The sequence below is a fragment of the Pseudophryne corroboree genome, unplaced genomic scaffold (genome assembly GCF_028390025.1).
Source record: "Pseudophryne corroboree isolate aPseCor3 unplaced genomic scaffold, aPseCor3.hap2 scaffold_1855, whole genome shotgun sequence".
Classification (NCBI taxonomy): Eukaryota; Metazoa; Chordata; class Amphibia; order Anura; family Myobatrachidae; genus Pseudophryne; species Pseudophryne corroboree.
Window position 1 is genome coordinate 60573 of NW_026968493.1, and position 14831 is coordinate 75403.

At 45.7% G+C, this 14831-nt stretch overlaps 9 non-coding genes and 1 pseudogene across 9 annotated transcripts; 9 read left to right on the top strand and 1 right to left on the bottom strand.

Annotated features, from left to right (window-relative positions):
* Nucleotides 1-4221: 4221 nt before the first annotated feature.
* On the bottom strand, nt 4222-4400 carry LOC135003341 (U1 spliceosomal RNA; annotated as a pseudogene).
* Nucleotides 4401-8175: 3775 nt separating this feature from the next.
* On the top strand, nt 8176-8339 carry LOC135003311 (U1 spliceosomal RNA). The gene has a single exon (XR_010204337.1). It is a non-coding gene; the product is annotated as a U1 spliceosomal RNA (small nuclear RNA).
* Nucleotides 8340-8491: 152 nt separating this feature from the next.
* Nucleotides 8492-8654, top strand: LOC135003330 (U1 spliceosomal RNA). The gene has a single exon (XR_010204355.1). It is a non-coding gene; the product is annotated as a U1 spliceosomal RNA (small nuclear RNA).
* A 671-nt stretch (nt 8655-9325) lies between these two features.
* On the top strand, nt 9326-9489 carry LOC135003319 (U1 spliceosomal RNA). The gene has a single exon (XR_010204344.1). It is a non-coding gene; the product is annotated as a U1 spliceosomal RNA (small nuclear RNA).
* A 152-nt stretch (nt 9490-9641) lies between these two features.
* LOC135003331 (U1 spliceosomal RNA) lies at nt 9642-9805 on the top strand. The gene has a single exon (XR_010204356.1). It is a non-coding gene; the product is annotated as a U1 spliceosomal RNA (small nuclear RNA).
* A 670-nt stretch (nt 9806-10475) lies between these two features.
* On the top strand, nt 10476-10639 carry LOC135003317 (U1 spliceosomal RNA). The gene has a single exon (XR_010204342.1). It is a non-coding gene; the product is annotated as a U1 spliceosomal RNA (small nuclear RNA).
* Nucleotides 10640-10791: 152 nt separating this feature from the next.
* On the top strand, nt 10792-10955 carry LOC135003337 (U1 spliceosomal RNA). The gene has a single exon (XR_010204361.1). It is a non-coding gene; the product is annotated as a U1 spliceosomal RNA (small nuclear RNA).
* A 2424-nt stretch (nt 10956-13379) lies between these two features.
* LOC135003340 (U1 spliceosomal RNA) lies at nt 13380-13543 on the top strand. The gene has a single exon (XR_010204364.1). It is a non-coding gene; the product is annotated as a U1 spliceosomal RNA (small nuclear RNA).
* Nucleotides 13544-13695: 152 nt separating this feature from the next.
* On the top strand, nt 13696-13858 carry LOC135003322 (U1 spliceosomal RNA). Its single transcript, XR_010204348.1, has one exon. It is a non-coding gene; the product is annotated as a U1 spliceosomal RNA (small nuclear RNA).
* A 674-nt stretch (nt 13859-14532) lies between these two features.
* On the top strand, nt 14533-14696 carry LOC135003305 (U1 spliceosomal RNA). Its single transcript, XR_010204331.1, has one exon. It is a non-coding gene; the product is annotated as a U1 spliceosomal RNA (small nuclear RNA).
* Nucleotides 14697-14831: the final 135 nt, after the last annotated feature.

Here is a 14831-nt window from a genome sequence, read left to right on the forward strand (position 1 = left end):
TTGCAGTACTCTGCTGCACATGTAAGTGCAAGAGATCCTGAAGCACTCACTCATCATGCGAAAGTACTAATGTGTTTCTTCATTGGTTGCTGGAAGAAACATCTTACAAAAACTCTCCAGATTATTGACTTTTTAAAGTTTTTCTAGGAAACGTTCTAGATGAATGCTTATTAGTCTTTGTCAGTATGTGCTTTTTGCAAAGTGTCGCTGTGGCGCAATCAGTTAGTGTGTATGGTTATTAACCAAAAGGTTGGTGGTTCAATCCCACCCAGGGACGTAATTGACCTTGTTATCAGATTTTGGTGATCTTTAAGTAGACAAGTCAAAATTTCAAACCCCCTGTTATGGTGTAGGGTACCTGGCCTTCTCTGATGTAATCAGAGTTAGATTTGATTCAGTGATTTTATAAAAACAGCTAGGAAGCACAATTTAGCAGTGGGTTGCAGAGAAAAAGAAATATGCTGGCAAAAAAATCCAATTGAGTGATTAAACAGCTCTTCATTTTCTGGCTTTATTTTTATGCTAACAAATTTGTTCTCTGAAAAGTGTCCACAAAGCCAAGTCTCTGATTAACACCTTTGTAGGGATGGTTTTTCACCTATTACTAAATTAAACTTGCTTCATTGGAAAGGCAGCAAGATGCATCCTCATTTCAATGTCTACTGAAATAATACAGGTTGACACCAGGAAACATTAACGCCACTGCATCCTTGCTGCTTTCGCATGTGGAAGTCTGTTTAATGTGAAAACAAGGTGATATCTAATTAGCACACAGGTAAGGAATTAAGAAAATCTTTATTTAAGGGTGAAGGTGTTTCTCACAAAATCGTTGCCCCAATGCATCATTGAAATTCAAGCTGGAAAGATGATTTTAATATATCACTTGTACATTTTGTATTGCTCTTCTGGTGACAATGTAGTTTGTTTTTGTCAATTACCATTTTAATAATAGGGTAAAGAAAATTAAGTGGATTTTTGAAAGAAAACAATACTGTCAATATACTATTAAAACAAATTAAAATGGTAAAAGTTATTGTACTTTAAGTAAAAATAAAAGAGCAAAAATATCAATCCCAGTTTTGGATTACTTTAATTAACAAAAAAAATGCATATAGCAGAGGATAGTTTCAATCTGCCTACCTCTGGGTTATGGGCCCAGCATTTTTCCATTGCAGTACTCTGCTGCACATGTAAGTGCAAGAGATCCTGAAGCACTCACTCATCATGGGAAAGTACCAATGTGTTTCTTCGTTGGTTGATGGAAGAAACATCTTACAAAAACTCTCCAGATTATTGACTTTTTAAAGTTTTTCTAGGAAACGTTCTAGATGAATGCTTATTAGCCTTTGTCAGTATGTACGTTTGTAAAGTGTCTCTGTGGCGCAATCTGTTAGTGTGTTTGGTTATTAATCAAAGGGTTGGTGGTTCAATCCCACCCAGGGATGTAATTGACCTTGTTATCAGATTTTGGTGATCTTTAAGTAGACAAGTCAAAATTTCAAACCCCCTTCTTATGGTGTAGGGTACCTGGCCTACTCTGATGTAATCAGAGTTAGATTTGAATCAGTGATTTTATAAAAAAAACAGCTAGGAAGCACAATTTAGCAGTGGGTTGCAGAGAAAAAGAAATATGCTGGCAGAAAAATCCAATTGAGTGATTAAACAGCTCTTCATTTTCTGGCTTTATTTTTATGCTAACGAATTTGTTCTCTGAAAAGTGTCCACAAAGCCAAGTATCTGATTAACATATTTGTAGGGATGGTTTTTCACCTATTACTAAATTAAACTTGCTTCATTGGAAAGGCAGCAAGATGCATCCTCATTTCAATATCTACTGAAATAATACAGGTTGACACCAGGAAACATTAACGCCACTGCATCCTTGCTGCTTTCTCATGTGGAAGTCTGTTTAATGTGAAAACAAGGTGATATCTAATTAGCACACAGGTAAGGAATTAAGAAAATCTTTATTTAAGGGTGAAGATGTTTCTCACAAAATCGTTGCCCCAATGCATCATTGAAATTCAAGCTGGAAAGATGATTTTAATATATCACTTGTACATTTTGTATTGCTCTTCTGGTGACAATGTAGTTTGTTTTTGTCAATTACCATTTTAATAATCGGATAAAGAAAATTAATTGGATTTTTGAAAGAAAACAATACTGTCAATATACTATTAAAACAAATTAAAATGGTAAAAGTTATTGTACTTTAAGTAAAAATAAAAGCTAAAATATCAATCCCAGTTTTGGATTACTTTAATGAACAAAAAAAAAATGCATATAGCAAAGGATAGTTTCAATCTGCCTACCTCTGGGTTATGGGCCCAGCATGCTTCCATTGCAGTACTCTGCTGCACATGTAAGTGCAAGAGATCCTGAAGCACTCACTCATCATGCGAAAGTACTAATGTGTTTCTTCATTGGTTGCTGGTGAAACATCTTACAAAAACTCTCCAGATTATTGACTTTTTAAAGTTTTTCTAGGAAACGTTCTAGATGAATGCTTATTAGTCTTTGTCAGTATGTGCTTTTTGCAAAGTGTCTCTGTGGCGCAATCGGTTAGTGTGTTCAGCTATTTATCAAAAGGTTGGTGGTTCAATCCCACCCAGGGACGTAATTGACCTTGTGATCACATTTTGGTGATATTTAAGTAGACAAGTCAAAATTGCAAACCCCCTCTTATGGTATAGGGTACCTGGCCTTCTCTGATGTAATCAGAGTTAGATTTGATTAAGTGATTTTATAAAAAAACAGCTAGGAAGCACAATTTAGCAGTGGGTTGCAGAGAAAAAGAAAAATGCTGGCAGAAAAATCCAATTGAGTGATTAAACAGCTCTTCATTTTCTGGCTTTATTTTTATGATTACAAATTTGTTCTCTGAAAAGTGTCCACAAAGCCAAGTATCTGATTAACATCTTTGTAGGGATGGTTTTTCACCTATTTCTAAATTAAACTTGCTTCATTGGAAAGGCAGCAAGATGCATCCTCATTTCAATATCTACGGAAATAATACAGGTTGACACCAGGAAACATTAACGCCACTGCATCTTTGCTGTTTTCTCATGTGGAAGTCTGTTTAATGTGAAAACAAGGTGATATCTAATTAGCACACAGGTAAGGAATTAAGAAAATCTTTATTTAAGGGTGAAGATGTTTCTCACAAAATCGTTGCCCCAATGCATCATTGAAATTCAAGCTGGAAAGATGATTTTAATATATCACTTGTACATTTTGTATTGCTCTTCTGGTGACAATGTAGTTTGTTTTTGTCAATTACCATTTTAATAATCGGGTAAAGAAAATTAATTGGATTTTTGAAAGAAAACAATACTGTCAATATACTATTAAAACAAATTAAAATGGTAAAAGTTATTGTACTTTAAGTAAAAATAAAAGAGCAAAAATATCAATCCCAGTTTTGGATTACTTTAATTAACAAAAAAAAATGCATATAGCAGAGGATAGTTTCAATATGCCTACCTCTGGGTTATGGACCCAGCATGCTTCCATTACAGTACTCTGCTGCACATGTAAGTGCAAAAGATCCTGAAGCACTCACTCATCATGGGAAAGTACCAATGTGTTTCTTCATTGGTTGATGGAAGAAACATCTTACAAAAACTCTCCACATTATTGACTTTTTAAAATGTTTCTAGGAATCGTTCTAGATGAATGCTTATTAGCCTTTGTCAGTATGTACTTTTGCAAAGTGTCGCTGTGGCGCAATCAGTTAGTGTGTAAGGCTATTAACCAAAAGGTTGGTGGTTCAATCCCACCCAGGGACTTAATTGACCTTGTTATCAGATTTTGGTGATCTTTAAGTAGACAAGTCAAAATTTCAAACCCCCTGTTATGGTGTAGGGTACCTGGCCTTCTCTGATGAAATCAGAGTTAGATTTGATTCAGTGATTTTATAAAAACAGCTAGGAAGCACAATTTAGCAGTGGGTTGCAGAGAAAAAGAAATATGCTGGCAGAAAAATCCAATTGAGTGATTAAACAGCTCTTCATTTTCTGGCTTTATTTTTATGCTAACAAATTTGTGCTCTGAAAAGTGTCCACAAAGCCAAGTATCTGATTAACACCTTTGTAGGGATGGTTTTTCACCTATTATTAAATTAAACTTGCTTCATTGGAAAGGCAGCAAGTGATGTCATCCAAGCATTGGGTCAAAGTTGGCTTCAAACCTCGTCTGCTTATGAAAAGAGAAAAGGGGTATGCAGGGCATGGCGGCCTTTTGCGGTGCTTGGATGACCCCTAGTTCGCATTAAATAATGCAGTCGAGTTTCCCACATTTGGGGAAATCACAGAGGTCAGCATACCCAGAATGCAATGAATGAACCGCACCCTGGGAGAACAGTCTTCATGACCATGGTATCTCCTATGCAAAATAAGTATGATTTGGGATAGGGCTGGGGAGGGCCGCTGCTCAGGCACATCTCTGTCAAGTAAAGGAGATTCAACAGAGGCAGCACAAGGGAACTCTCATCTGGGGACAACAACTGCAGGGAGAACACATATTTTCAGATGAACATGGGAGGGCAGAAGGCTGCCTAATACTGAAGCACCCCCAAACAACAAACCAAATGCAACAACTAGTGCAAGCATTCCTGGGGGAAGGCCTGCAGCAGATGGATTTGCATATGGCGATGTCATCCAAGCAGTGGGTCAAAGTTGGCTTCAACCCTCGTCTGCATATGAAAAGAGAAAAGGGGTGTGCAGGGCATGGCGGCCTTTTGCGGCACTTGGATGACCCCTAGTTCGCATTAAACACCTCCACCCTCCGTCGGTGTGGGGCTCATGTTGGCTATGCCCCAGCCCCTGAAGGATTCAAGCTGATTTCTTGCAGCAGCTGGGCACTGTAACAGCTCCAGAGCTGCTCTGTAAGGCAAGTAAAAGGGTGTGGGCCCTGCAGCAATACCTGTAGTTCGCATTGTGCGAGACCCCTAGTTCGCATTAAACACCCCCACCCTCCTTCGGTGTGGGGCTCATGTTGGCCATGCCCCAGCCCCTGAAGCATTCACGCTGATTTCTTGCAGCAGCTGGGCACTGTAACAGCTCAAGAGCTGCTCTGTAAGGCAAGTAAAAGGGTGTGGGCCCTGCAGCACTACCTGTAGTTTGCATTGTGCATTGGAAGGCACAAAGTAAGCAGACGGGAGGAGAAGTCAGGATAGTGCACAAGGGTATAGACGGGAGGGGCTCAAGAAAAAAGAAGTGGAAACAGACAGCAAACTAGGCTTCCAATGCACAATGCAAACTACAGGTAGTGCTGCAGGGCCCACACCCTTTTACTTGCCTTACAGAGCAGCTCTGGAGCTGTTTAATCACTCAATTGGATTTTTCTGCCAGCATAATTTTTCTCTTACGTCCTAGAGGATGCTGGGGATTCCGTAAGGACCATGGGGGATAGACGGGCTCCGCAGGAGACATGGGCACTTTAAGAAAGACTTTAGATCTGGGTGTGCACTGGCTCCTCCCTCTATGCCCCTCCTCCAGACCTCAGTTTACTACTGTGCCCAGAGGAGACTGGGTGCTTTTCAGGGAGCTCTCCTGAGTTTCCTGACAGAAAGTATATTTGTTAGATTTTTTTATTTTCAGGGAGCCTGCTGGCAACAGACTCCCTGCATCGAGGGGCGGAGGGGAGAGATGCACACCTACTTCTGTGAGTTGATAGGCTCTGCTTCTTAGGCTACTGTACAGCATTAGCTCCAGAGGGATCGGTACGCAGGTCTCACCCTCGCCGTCCGTCCCAGAGCCGCGCCGCCGTCCCCCTCGCAGAGCCGGAAGATAGAAGCCGGGTGAGTATGAGAAGAAAAGAAGACTTCAGAGGCGGCGGAAGACTTCATGATCTTCACTGAGGTAACGCACAGCAGTAAAGCTGTGCTCCATTGCTCCAATACACCTCACACACGGCAGTCAGTGTAAGGGTGAAGGGCGCAGGGGGGACGCCCTGGGCAGCAATATAGACCTCTCTTTGGCAAAATAAATATATATGCAGCTAGGCACTGTATATATATATATATAAGAGCCCCCGCCATTTTTTTACTATATTTGAGCGGGACAGAAGCCCGTCGCTGAGGGGGTGGGGCTTCTCCCTCAGCACTCACCAGCGCCATTTTCTCCACAGCACCGCTGAGGGGAAGCTCCACGGACTCTCCCCTGCTTATACCACGGTAGAAAGAGGGTCTTAAAGAAGAGGGGGGCACATAATTAGGCGCATATATATATGGAAATACAGCGCTACTGGGTAAACATAAAATTATTGTGTTTTTTTCCTGGGTCATATAGCGCTGGGGTGTGTGCTGGCATACTCTCTCTCTCTGTCTCTCCAAAGGGCCTTGTTGGGGAACTGTCCTCAGATAAGAGGATTCCCTGAGTGTATGGTGTGTCGGTACACGTGTGTCGACATGTCTGAGGTAGAAGGCTCTCCTAGAGAGGAGCAGGAGCAAATTAATGTGGTGTCTCCATCGACAACGCCGACACCTGACTGGATGGATATGTGGAATGTTTTAAGTGCTAATGTAAACTTATTACACAAGAGATTAGACAAAGCTGAAGCTAGGGAACAGTCAGGGAGTCAACCCATGCCTGTCCCTATGTCGCAGGGACCTTCGGGGTCTCAAAAGCGCCCACTATCCCAAATAGTTGACACAGATACCGACACAGATTCTGACTCCAGTGTCGACTACGATGATGCAAAGTTACAGCCAAAATTGGCTAAATGTATTCGATATATGATTATTGCAATAAAAGATGTTTTGCACATCACAGAGTCCCCTGTCCCTGACACGAGGGTACACATGTATAAGGGAAAGAAACCTGAGATAACCTTTCCCTCCTCACATGAGTTGAACGAATTATGTGAAAAAGCTTGGGAATCTCCAGACAAAAAGCTGCAGATTCCCAAAAGGATTCTTATGGCGTATCCTTTCCCGCCAATGGACAGGATACGGTGGGAATCCTCCCCTAGGGTGGATAAAGCATTGACACGCTTATCCAAAAAGGTAGCGCTGCCATCCCAGGATACGGCTACCATCAGGGACCCTGCTGACCGCAAGCAGGAGGTTACCCTAAAGTCCATTTACACACATTCTGGTACCTTACTCAGACCGGCAATTGCGTCGGCCGGGGTTGTAGCGTGGTGGCAGCATGGACAGATACCTTATCAGCAGAGATTGAGACCCTAGATAAGGATGCTATGTTATTGACCATAGGGCATATAAAAGATGCTGTCCTATATATGAGAGATGCTCAAAGTGACATTAGTCTACTGGGTTCTAGAATAAACGCTATGTCGATTTCTGCTAGACGAGTCCTATGGACCCGGCAATGGACAGGTGATGCCGACTCAAAAAGGCATATGGAGGTTTTACCTTACAGGGGTGAGGAATTGTTTGGGGAAGGTCTCTCGGACCTAGTCTCCACAGCTACAGCTGGTAAATCAAATTTTTTGCCTTATATTCCCTCACAGCCTAAGAAAGCACAACATTATCAAATACAGTCCTTTCGATCACAGAGAAACAAGAAAGTACGAGGTGCGTCCTTTCTTGCCAGAGGTAAGGGCAGAGGGAAGAAGCTGCACAACACAGCTAGTTCCCAGGAACAGAAGTCCTCCCCGGCCTCTACAAAATCCACCGCATGACGCTGGGGCTCCGCTAAAGGAGTCCGCCCAGTTGGGGGCACGTCTTCGAGTTTTCAGCCACATCTGGGTTCATTCGCAGGTGGATCCCTAGGCAATAGAAATTGTTTCTCAGGGTTACAAGCTGAAATTCGAAGAGGTGCCTCCTCGCCGGTTTTTCAAATCGGCCCTACCATCTTCTCCCCAGGAAAGGGAGATAGTGTTAAATGCAATTCACAAATTGTATCTTCAACATATGCAGATGAGGGTTCCAGCCAACTTTGGCCCACTGCTTGGATGACATCACCGTATGCAAATCCGTCTTCTGCAGACCATCTCCCAGGAATGCTTGTACTAGTTGTTGCATTTGGTTTGTTGTTTGGGCGTGCTTCAGTATTAGGCAGCCTTCTGCCCTCCCATGTTCATCTGAAAATATGTGTTCTCCCGGCAGTTGTTGTCCCCAGATGAGAGTTCCCTTGTGCTGCCTCAGTTGAATCTCCTTTACTTGACAGAGATGTGCCTGAGCAGCGGCCCTCCCCAGCCCTATCTCAAATCATACTTATTTTGCATAGGAGATACCATGGTCATAAAGATTGTTCTCCCAGGGTGAGGTTCATTCATTGCATTCTGGGTATGCTGACCCCTGTGATTTCCCCAAATGTGGGAAACTCAACTGCATTATTTGTGGTAGTGGGGGACTGTGTTTGTGTTTTCCTCTGGTCAGCTCTGGTAAAAGTCAGATTTCTTTGTCTCAGATCTTCCTCTAGCCTTGTTCTTCTTTCGAGAGTTCCATTGTGCTGCCTCAGTTTGACCTCCTTCACTTGACAGGGGGGTACCCGAGCAGCGACCCTCCCCAGCTCTAGCCCAACTCCTACATACCTGCCAGGTGAGATACTATGATCATGAAGGTGCTTCTCCCAGGGCAAGGCTCACCCATTGCACTCTGGGTGTGCTGCTCCTGCGATTTCCCCAAATGTGGGAAACTTGACTGCATAATTTGTGTTTCCCCTGGTCGGCTCTCGTATAATTCAGATCTCTTTGTCTCAGGTCTCTCTCCAGCCTAGTTTGCTGTCTGTTTCCACTTCTGTTTTCTTGAGCCGCTCCCTTCTATGCCCTTGCGCACTATCCTGACTTCTCCCGTCTGCTTACTTTGTGCCTTGCAACGCACAATGCGAACTACAGGTAGTGCTGCAGGGCCCACACCCTTTTACTTGCCGTACAGAGCAGCTCTGGAGCTGTTACAGTGCCCAGCTGCTGCAAGAAATCAGCTTGAATGCTTCAGGGGCTGGGGCATAGCCAACATGAGCCCCACACCGAAGGAGGGTGGAGGTATTTAATGCGAACTAGGGGTCATCCAAGCACCGCAAAAGGCCGCCATGCCCTGCATAACCCTTTTCTCTTTTCATATGCAGATGAGGGTTCCAGCCAACTTTGGCCCACTGCTTGGATGACATCACCGTATGCAAATCCGTCTTCTGCAGACCTTCTCCCAGGAATGCTTTTACTAGTTGTTACATTTGGTTTGTTGTTTGGGGGTGCTTCAGTATTAGGCAGCCTTCTGCCCTCCCATGTTCATCTGAAAATATGTGTTCTCCCTGCAGTTGTTGTCCCCAGATGAGAGTTCCCTTGTGCTGCCTCAGTTGAATCTCCTTTACTTGACAGAGATGTGCCTGAGCAGCGGCCCTCCCCAGCCCTATCCCAAATCATACTTATTTTGCATAGAAGTTTCCATGGTCATGAAGATTGTTCTCCCAGGGTGAGGTTCATTCATTGCATTCTGGGTATGCTGACCCCTGTGATTTCCCCAAATGTGGGAAACTCGACTGCATTAATTGTGGTAGTGGGGGACTGTGTTTGTGCTTTCCTCTGGTCAGCTCTGGTAAAAGACAGATTTCTTTGTCTCAGATCTTCCTCTAGCCTTGTTCTTTTTTCGAGAGTTTCCTTGTGCTGCCTCAGTTGGATCTCCTTCACTTGACAGGGGGGTGCCCGAGCAGCGACCCTCCCCATCTCTAGCCCAACTCCTACTTACCTGCCAGGTGAGATACTATGATCAGGAAGGTGCTTCTCCCAGGGCAAGGCTCACCCATTGCACTCTGGGTGTGCTGCTCCTACGATTTCCCCAAATGTGGGACACTTGACTGCATAATTTGTGTTTCCTCTAGTCGGCTACTCGTATAATTCAGATCTCTTTGTCTCAGGTCTCTCTCCAGCCTAGTTTGCTGTCTGTTTCCACTTCTCTTTTCTTGAGCCGCTGCCTTCTATGCCCTTGTGCACTCTCCTGACTTCTCCTGTCTGCTTACTTTGTGCCTTCCAACGCACAATGCAAACTACAGGTAGTGCTGCAGGGCCCACACCCTTTTACTTGCCTTTCAGAGCAGCTCTGGAGCTGTTACAGTGCCCAGCTGCTGCAAGAAATCAGCTTGAATGCTTCAGGGGCTGGGGCATAGCCAACATGAGCCCCACACCGACGGAGGGTGGAGGTGTTTAATGCGAACTAAGGGTCATCCAAGCGCCGCAAAAGGCCGCCATGCCCTGCATACCCCTTTTCTCTTTTCATATGCAGATGAGGGTTCCAGCCAACTTTGGCCCACTGCTTGGATGACATCACCGTATGCAAATCCGTCTTCTGCAGACCTTCCCCCAGGAATGCTTGTACTAGTTGTTGCATTTGGTTTGTTGTTTGGGGTGCTTCAGTATTAGGCAGCCTTCAGCTCTCCCATGTTCATCTGAAAATATGTGTTCTCCCTGCAGTTGTTGTCCCCAGATGAGAGTTCCCTTGTGCTGCCTCAGTTGAATCTCCTTTACTTGAAAGAGATGTGCCTGAGCAGCGGCCCTCCCCAGCCCTATCCCAAATCATACTTATTTTGCATAGGAGATACCATGGTCATGAAGATTGTTCTCCCAGGGTGAGGTTCATTCATTGCATTCTGGGTATGCTGACCCCTGTGATTTCCCCAAATGTGGGAAACTCGACTGCATTATTTGTGGTAGTGGGGGACTGTGTTTGTGCTTTCCTCTGGTCAGCTCTGGTAAAAGTCAGATTTCTTTGTCTCAGATCTTCCTCTAGCCTTGTTCTTTTTTTGAGAGTTTCCTTGTGCTGCCTCAGTTGGATCTCCTTCACTTGACAGGGGGGTGCCCGAGCAGCGACCCTCCCCAGCTCAAGCCCAACTCCTACTTACCTGCCAAGTGAGATACTATGATCAGGAAGGTGCTTCTACCAGGGCAAGGCTCACCCATTGCACTCTGGGTGTGCTGCTCCTACGATTTCCCCAAATGTGGGACACTTGACTGCATAATTTGTGTTTCCTCTGGTCGGCTACTCGTATAATTCAGATCTCTTTGTCTCAGGTCTCTCTCCAGCCTAGTTTGCTGTCTGTTTCCACTTCTCTTTTCTTGAGCCCCTGCCTTCTATGCCCTTGTGCACTCTCCTGACTTCTCCTGTCTGCTTACTTTGTGCCTTCCAACGCACAATGCAAACTACAGGTAGTGCTGCAGGGCCCACACCCTTTTACTTGCCTTACAGAGCAGCTCTGGAGCTGTTACAGTGCCCAGCTGCTGCAAGAAATCAGCTTGAATGCTTCAGGGGCTGGGGCATAGCCAACATGAGCAGCAAGATGCAGCACTGGACTATTAGTAATGTACTGTTGTATGCTGAGCACCACAATGCAGCACAAGACAATGAGCAGTGATACTGAGCACTGATGAGGATACTACTGAGAACTGACACTGAGCAGGAGAGACACACTACTAGTATTACTGAGCAGCAATAAGTAACCACTGATACTGGGCACTGATATTGAGATTTCCACTGAGAGAACATAGCCACGTCCTCTCCGCTCTCTCTTCAATGCACGAGTAAAAATGGCGGCAACGCGCAGCTCTTTATATGGAATCCGAATCTCGCGAGAATCTGACAGCGGGATGATGACATTTTCCCTTGTTCAGGTTTTCATAGTCAGGCGGGAACAACCGAGCCTGCCACGGACCAGTGTAAACCACGTGGAGTTCGTCGGGAATTCGGTTCTTGGAGAACCGAACCCGCTCCTCTATATATACTATATTACTATGTTACTGTAGTATACAGAACACCACAATGCAATGAGCAGTGATAGTGAGCACTGATGAGGATACTAGAACTGACACTGAGCAGCAAGATGCAGCACTGGACTATTAGTAATGTACTGTAGTATGCTGAGCACCACAATGCAGCACAAGACAATGAGCAGTGATACTGAGCACTGATGAGGATACTACTGAGAACTGACACTGAGCAGGAGAGACACACTACTAGTATTACTGAGCAGCAATAAGTAACCACTGATACTGAGCACTGATATTGAGATTTCCACTGAGAGAACATAGCCACGTCCTCTCCGCTCTCTCTTCAATGCACGAGTAAAAATGGCAGCAACGCGCAGCTCTTTATATGGAATCCGAATCTCGCAAGAATCCGACAGCGGGATGATGACATTTTCCCTTGTTCAGGTTTTCCGAGTCAGGCGGGAACAACCGAGCCTGCCTCGGACCAGTGTAAACCACGTGGAGTTCGTGGGGAATTCGGTTCTCGGAGAACCGAACCCGCTCCTCTCTACCTTATACCCATCAATTTTTTTATTTTCAATCTAAGCCCCTGCAGTTTTCTGTAAGCATCTGCTTCGCTATGATGATCAACAAGTCACAAGGGCAAACACTCAGGGCTTGAGGCGTAGATCTTAGGACCAGCTGCTACAAGCATGGCAGAGGTGTCACTATCACTGGTGACACCCAGAAAGGTAGCGAGGGAGATTGTAATGCAGTGCGCGCAGATAAACAGCGCAATGGTAAAAAGGAGGCATGGTTTCATAGGTAGGGGCGTGGCCTGGTGGCCTGAATCTACATTTTGTTGCTCCGGGTGTCCCGGGGGTTGGGGGCTGCACCCGGGGACTAGTGTGTGAGCTGTGCTGGCTCCTGCACAGTGACAGGGCATGGCCACCCAGCATGACGCCTCCCTTCTTGACCATGCTGTAATTGCAGTCGCACTGCAGTTCAGCGTGATCATAAAAAATGGTGTAGGCTCCTGCTGGTGCAGGATGTAGAGAAAAGCTGCTGTGACCACGCCCCCTGTGTCTCCTCCGTTGCAGACCCCATTTTGAAGCCTTGCCCCCGGACTAAGAGAAAAGTATGCCCTTGCGCACTATCCTGACTTCTCCTCCCGTCTGCTTAATTTGTGCCTTCCAACGCACAATGCGAACAACAGGTGGTGCTGCAGGGCCCACACCCTTTTACTTGCCTTACAGAACAGCTCTGGAGCTGTTACAGTGCCCAGCTGCTGCAAGAAATCAGCTTGAATGCTTCAGGGGATGGGGCATGGCCAACATGAGCCCCACACCAAAGGAGGGTGGGGGTGTTTAATGCGAACTAGGGGTCATCCAAGCACTGCAAAAGGCCGCCATGCCCTGCATGCCCCTTTTCTCTTTTCATATGCAGATGAGGGTTCCAGTCAACTTTGGCCCACTGCTTGGATAACATCACCGTATGCAAATCCGTCTGCTGCAGACCTTCCCCAAGGAGTGCTTGTACTAGTTGTTGCATATGGTTTGATATTTGATGGTGCTTCAGTATTAGGCAGCCTTCCGCCCTCCCATGTTCATCTGAAAAGATGTGGTCTCCCTGCAGTTGTTGTCCCCAGATGAGAGTTCCCTTGTGCTGCCTCAGTTGAATCTCCTTTACTTGACAGAGATGTGCCTGAGCAGCGGCCCTCACCAGCCCTATCCCAAATCATACTTATTTTGCATAGGAGATACCATGGTCATGAAGATTGTTCTCCCAGGGTGAGGTTCATTCATTGCATTCTGGGTATGCTGACCCCTGTGATTTTCCCAAATGTGGGAAACTCGACTGCATTATTTGTGGTAGTGGGGGACTGTGTTTGTGCTTTCCTCTGGTCAGCTCTGGTAAAAGTCAGATTTCTTTGTCTCAGATCTTCCTCTAGCCTTGTTCTTCTATCGAGAGTTCCCTTGTGCTGCCTCAGTTGGATCTCTTTCACTTGACAGGGGGGTGCCCGAACAGCGACCCTCCCCAGCTCTAGCCCAACTCCTACTTACCTGCCAGGTGAGATACTATGATCATGAAGGTGCTTCTCCCAGGGCAAGGCTCACCCATTGCACTCTGGGTGTGCTGCCCCTGCGATTTCCCCAAATGTGGGAAACTTGACTGCATAATTTGTGTTTCCCCTGGTCGGCTCTCGTATAATTCAGATCTCTTTGTCTCAGGTCTCTCTCCAGCCTAGTTTGCTGTCTGTTTCCACTTCTCTTTTCTTCAACCGCTCCCTTCTATACCCTTGTGCACTATCCTGACTTCTCCTCCCGTCTGCTTACTTTGTGCCTTCCAATGCACAATGCAAACTACAGGTAGTGCTGCAGGGCCCACACCCTTTTACTTGCCTTACAGAGCAGCTCTGGAGCTGTTACAGTGCCCAGCTGCTGCAAGAAATCAGCTTGAATGCTTCAGGGGATGGGGCATGGCCAACATGAGCCCCACACCAAAGGAGGGTGGAGGTGTTTAATGCGAACTAGGGGTCATCCAAGCACCACAAAAGGCCGCCATGCCCTGCACGCCCCTTTTCTCTTTTCATATGCAGATGAGGGTTGAAGCCAACTTTGACCCACTGCTTGGATGACATCACCGTATGCAAATCCGTCTTCTGCAGAACTTCCCCCAGGAATGCTTGCACTAGTTGTTGCATTTGGTTTGTTGTTTGGGGGTGCTTCAGTATTAGGCAGCCTTCTGCCCTCCCATGTTCATCTGAAAATATGTGTTCTCCCTGCAGTTGTTGTCCCCAGATGAGAGTTCCCTTGTGCTGCCTCAGTTGAATCTCCTTTACTTGACAGAGATGTGCATGAGCAGCGGCCCTCCCCAGCCCTATTCCAAATCATACTTATTTTGCATAGGAGATACCATGGTCATGAAGATTGTTCTCCCAGGGTGAGGTTCATTCATTGCATTTTGGGTATGCTGACCCCTGTGATTTCCCCAAATGTGGGAAACTCGACTGCATTATTTGTGGTAGTGGGGGACTGTGTTTGTGCTTTCCTCTGGTCAGCTCTGGTAAAAGTCAGATTTCTTTGTCTCAGATTTTCCTCTAGCCTTGTTCTTCTTTCGAGAGTTCCATTGTGCTGCCTCAGTTGGATCTCCTTCACTTGACAGGGGGGTACCCGAGCAGCGACCCTCCC